Raw genomic sequence first — 5,774 nt, 5'->3', positions numbered from 1 at the left:
TCCTTCCTTCCTTCCTTCCTTCCTTCCTTCCTTCCTTCCTTCCTTCCTTCCTTCCTTCCTCCTTCCTTCCTTCCTTCCTTCCTTCCTTCCTTCCATCCTTCTTCCTTCCTTCTTCCTTCTTCCTTCCTTCCTTCCTTCCTTCCTTCCTTCCTTCCTTCCTTCCTTCCTTCCTTCCTTCCTTCCTTCCTTCCTCCTTCCTTCCTTCCTTCCTTCCTCCTTCCTTCCTTCCTTCCTTCCTTCCTTCCTTCCTTCTTCCTTCCTTCCTTCCTTCCTTCCTTCCTTCCTTCCTTCTTCCTTTCCTCCTTTCCTTCCTTCCTTCCTTCCTTCCTTCCTTCCCTTCCTTCCTTCCTTCCTTTCCTCCTTCCTTCCTTCCTTCCTTCCTTCCTCCTTCCTTCCTTCCTTCCTTCCTTCCTTCCTTCCTTCTTTCCTTCCTTCCTTCCTTCCTTCCTTCCTTCTTCCTTCTTCCTTCCTTCCTTCCTTCCTTCCTTCCTTCCTTCCTTCCTTCCTTCCTTCCTTCCTTCCTTCTTATTTACCACAAATTCTGGAGTACCTGACTTAATTATTTGGCTGCAGCCTTCAGAGAGAAACAAGCAGAAATCTGCTCACTTAAAGGAGCAATCTCACAATCTTACACGTAAAGATAAGCCAGATCTGAACCAGCCTGGACAGTTTTGTAGTCTGTTTGCCACAGGTAGGTTTGGCATACAGTAGCTGAAATAACAACCAAAAAATTAGTGTATCCACATTGATTTTACTAGGGAAGTAAGGTGAGAAAGTCCCACCATGCCAGAAGGCTGGAGGAAAAGAAGCAGGGGATGGGAAATTATTGTGATAGGAACTGAAGGGGTCTAAAGTCCATGTGTCAACCCAGTACTGATTTCTGCCTTCGTTTACACCAGACTTAGTTGGCTTCAACTCAGACTAGCTTCACTGGACCTTCTCCATATTTATTATACCATGTCAGAAGAAGGAAGGATCCTTGTCTGTGAAGGGTGAACCCCTGCTGACACAGCTCCTGCATGCAAATTTGGGGGTTAACAACACTCACAAAGTACGAGTGGAATCTCACAGTATGTAACTGATTTAGATTAAGGATTTCAGATACATAAATGGAGTGCTTTTGGGAAGCTTCTGTTACTTCTGTATTAAATTGAAGCAAATAGAGTCAACAAATGTGGAGGCCAGAAGTCAGATTCTCAAACTTATTTCCAGGTTTAGTGTCAAACATTTCCACTAAGCCCCTTTTCTCTGACAGTAACACAATAGAGAGAAACATCAAGAGTTTTCATCTTCCCATCTGCAGGAAGGCAAATCTCTTGGTTGACAGAACTGTTCTTTTCCTCTTTGCTGCCATATGACCTAGTCTGTAAAACATCTTCAAATACAACTATTTTCTTGCTATGCACAAATCTTCGCTGTTGCTCTTCCTTTGCTCAAATTTTTCTTTTTTAGGAGAAGTGATGAAAAAAGGAAGAAAAATCAGGTAGGAAAAAATGTCCTTCACTTGAACCTGTACTCAGAGATGCAAGCTTGTGCCTACCACTGTGGATGGGAGGCATTGTTAGTTCTGGGCTGAATTCTGCAATTTTGAGCAACCATGTAAAACAAAAGTAATCCTGGAAACAACCACAGAACATCCATTTCACACGTTCACTACATTTAATGTAAGAAACTTTGCCAAGATCCTAAAGTAAGACTTTTGAATTGAAATGAAAAAACTCAAATTATAATAAAAAAAAAAAAACTCAAATAATAATTTACTAACAAAAAAAAAAAAAATAGCAAGAGAGAGAGCCAATTTTGCAAGTTGTCTGAAGAGGAAGGAACTTAAAATACTTAGCTGATTCTGATACTTAGCTGATTCTGAGAAATGAGGTTTGTTGCATGGTAAGAGAACAACAAAAGGGAACCAAATCCTGATCTCAAATCAAGGGATGAACAAGATGCACACCATATCTCATCTTATTCTGTTGTGAATCTCCATTACAAAAAAGAAAAAGTTGAAAACAAAGGCAGAAACTGAATTGTACATCAAGAAAATAAAATCTCCTAGTTGCTGGAAGTGACTGATAAAAATCTTGGAGAATGAGTCTGCACATGAGTAAGAACAAAGAAAACAGTAAGCAGATAACACTTCAGCCTCTTGAAACATATCCATCAATGCTTCCTGCAAACACCAAACTCCTGCTTTTGGAAAGGATTTAATTAACTGTGCATAGATTATTCCTTCATGCCATCCTTCATGCCATCCTTCTCGCCATCCTTTTCTCTTTTTAAATTGATAACAATTTAAAAAATTCTATACATGTAGAGCATGATACCTGTAGAACTAATTTACAGCTGCCACTATTTCAAAACTATAATTTCTTAATCATGAAGAGCATAACTGAGCCAACAGTATCACTGAAAATGCCCAGTTTTTGATCCAGGCTATTCAGTATTAAAATATCAGTCTGAAAACCAGAGTCACAATGCATGGGAGAATCAACCTGTTTAGTTACTGTTGTCCTGATCAGCCTGGTACAGGGGTGGTTTGGGCTGAATTTTAGCCCTGTGCTCTGCCTTTCAGAGTTATCTCCCAAGATGAGTATAGCTATGTCAACATCCCAACCCTTTGCAAACATCCCAAGCTCTTCACAACCTAACTTCAGGCCCGGATGCTGAAGAGTGAAAAGGTTTGTTACACTTGATTGTGAGAGACCCACAGGCTGGGGACAGTATGATAAATCTTGGAGTCTTCTCAGTGCTGCTGCCAGGATTGCTAGAGAAAGGATGCAGCCAGTTCTTGACAGACTGTGAGAAACTGCTGACATCTCAAATCCCAGTGGCAGGGCACATAGGGACAGAGGGGATCAGGGACATTTCATTCTGTGATGCATCACTTACAGGACAGTGGTGAAATGCAATGTTCTGCTCACTGGAAGCATGTTCCCAAATTTGATACTAAGTCAGCTCAGCACAGGAAGGGATTCTGCAGACCAAGGAATAGCAGCAGCTTGTTTTTCCCAGTGGGTGGCTGTTATGTGAGGCTATGTGTATGGGAGAGGTACAGATGAAGAAGGGTTCTTGCAAAGATAACTGCAGAGAATCCTCCATCAGGCATACCTCATTTCAGCTGCAATGCTCCTGGGGGTGTAATTTTTAAGCAGCTGGCACTGTAGATGGCCAGGAGAATGGGATAGGAGTATTGTAACAGAGCTGTGATAGCTGCTGTCACTGAGGGGGCTGACTGGCAGACTGATAGCTCTACAAATAGGACAACACTAAGAAAAAAGATGTAAGGAAGTGTTTTATTTTCATTCCATTGCCTTTAACTACTATAAACTCTTCAGGCAATGAGATGTGAGGAGACAAGATACTCAGCCTTCCTCTTGACTTATCCTGATTAATGCTCTGCCAGAAGGAAGTAATATATTAATTGTTTGAGATCTGGAAAAGAAGAAGTTCCTGACTTTGCATATGTTACCAAAACTGAATCAGATATTGCAGTCTTAAAGGCAGGCTTTGGCACATTTCTAACCAGTGAGACTTCCTGAACTGAAGAGGGATGTGTGGCCATGATTATTGCATCCAGCTTCCAAAAAGGATGCCTCCCTCTTCAAAGCCAGAGCAGAGACTGAATCCACTCCACACGCAGATTCAAGTGTGTGATAAAAACCAAAGGTACTTTACTGTGCACCCCATGTCACCAAATGTTTTTGTGGCAGCAGCAAGACTAATTTAAGATTGGATATGATCACTAACTACACTCTGCAAAAACACAATATATGCTCTTAATCAGTAACACATTATCTAACAGCTTCAGCAATGACAGGCTGCCACATGTGTTGGGGGTTTTGATTAAAGGCTGGGCAATTCTCTGAGAAATGGGAGTTAATCACTTTGGACCAGGTTGCTACCTTCACTTCAGAGCTGTTTCTGCAGCACATTTCACTGCTGCTGCTGAACTGTGAAGTGGTTAAGCAGGTTCTTTATCCTTCTAGATCTGGGCCTTGGCACTTGCATAAATAATACTGGTGAAAAAGCTTTGCTCAGACCAGACTAGGGCATCCCATTCCTCTTTTCTTCCTCTGCAAGGTCCCGAAGATTCTGGTTGAAGAAATTGGCAATTACAAAGACCATATTGATATTAAATTTGCTGTAAAAGCCTGGAAGTTCAGTATTTTGTTCCTCTAGAATGCTGATTCCTCCTATCTTTTGTACTTGCCCACTGGGTCTTGGCTCTGCCCCTTTGAAATGCACAGAAAGAAACAAGGATCACAGAATCTTTCACAGAGTCTTTCTCACTGTGACCCATCATACATGTAATTTGCTTTAACTGAACTGGACTGGACTTGTCTACCAGTAGATACATGAAGGCCAGTCGTGATCTGTGTTGCTTTGTGCAATTTGATAATATTAGGACTACAGGTCAGGAAAGAAGTGAGCAAATAATTCAGGGTGGGATTACTGTGCACTAGGAAATCTGCATATTTCATGCACAGTACTTTGTGTAACCTTGTCTAGTTAAAGTAATACCAATTTCTTGATTATCACAATTATTCACATTGATTATATAAAGGAAAAAAAAAAAAAAAGACTTGGATTTTATCAGATATTTGCATGAATATATCTCCATAGGTGGAAAAGGAAATGTTTCTGAATTTTTTCCCATCTTTTTCAAATAAATGTTGGAGCTTGTTCCCTAACAGATACATGCCAGCTGCATACTTTAGCTTTAATACAATTCAGTACATTGCATTTATTTTTAATAAATTTAAGTATGACATAAGATAAAAACTATCTGTACATTTTAATACATATGGACAGACATATATATTTACAAACCTTGCTTAAGTATTCTCATTTTCTTTCAAAGGCCCCAAAGGATTCAAATGACATATGGCAATAATTCTTTTAAGGTAATCATATAAGAAAAACTAAGCAGATGGAAATACATGGTCATTGACTATAAGATTGAACTCCCCAGTGAGTTTGTTGAGAACATCCAGCCTATACTGAAATGGGGTTTTATTCCTCCTAATCTGTATTTTGTACAAAATGTGTGCTTTCCATTTTAAAGTAAATGTAAGCATTGAGCCATAAGATCACTGTTTTTGAAAACAGAGTTGGAGTAAAAACTCTTAAGTTTAGAATCAGGTACTTAAAAATAATAATTACTTTTTTATTAGCCACTTCCAAAGTTATAATTGGAATGCAATTTGAATTCAGCCACAGTGGTCCCACCTAAGGGTGATATCAGCTAATTCTACTGAAAGATGAGCCTCTCATTTTTCACAGTTGACACATTTGCTTCCATTTTAAGATTTCTTTGAGTATGTAAAACATCAACAACAACAAAAAAACAGATGAGCTTTTATGCCATTTTTAGTAATTTTTCATTCATTACTGCTCATGTTTTAATTATTACCACAATTCAGATATAGTGGTGGTTTTGAAGCCTCTAGGAAAGAGAGCAAAACAAAAAAGGCTTAAATAGTTTAATTATAAAGCAAATAAACAAGTACAGTAAAATTTCACATAATTTTCACACAAAATCAATTTTACAGTGGACCAGTAATATCTGTGACTCCACTATCATAATTTAAAGTATTGATGATACAACACTGACCAAAATTCTTAAAGATTGTTTACTCTTTAGACCTTTCCAAGTGTACAGGTGATTCATAGTTAGCCTATTTGTCACAACTAGTTTGATTTCCAAAACTGGGAACTCAGTAATTGCCTTCAGTATTGGTAGGAGTTATGCTGAGCCCTGCAACCCAAATCCATAG

This window comes from Erithacus rubecula, assembly GCF_903797595.1.
Source record: "Erithacus rubecula genome assembly, chromosome: 3".
NCBI classification, from domain to species: Eukaryota; Metazoa; Chordata; class Aves; order Passeriformes; family Muscicapidae; genus Erithacus; species Erithacus rubecula.
This window is presented reverse-complemented; position numbering follows the sequence as displayed.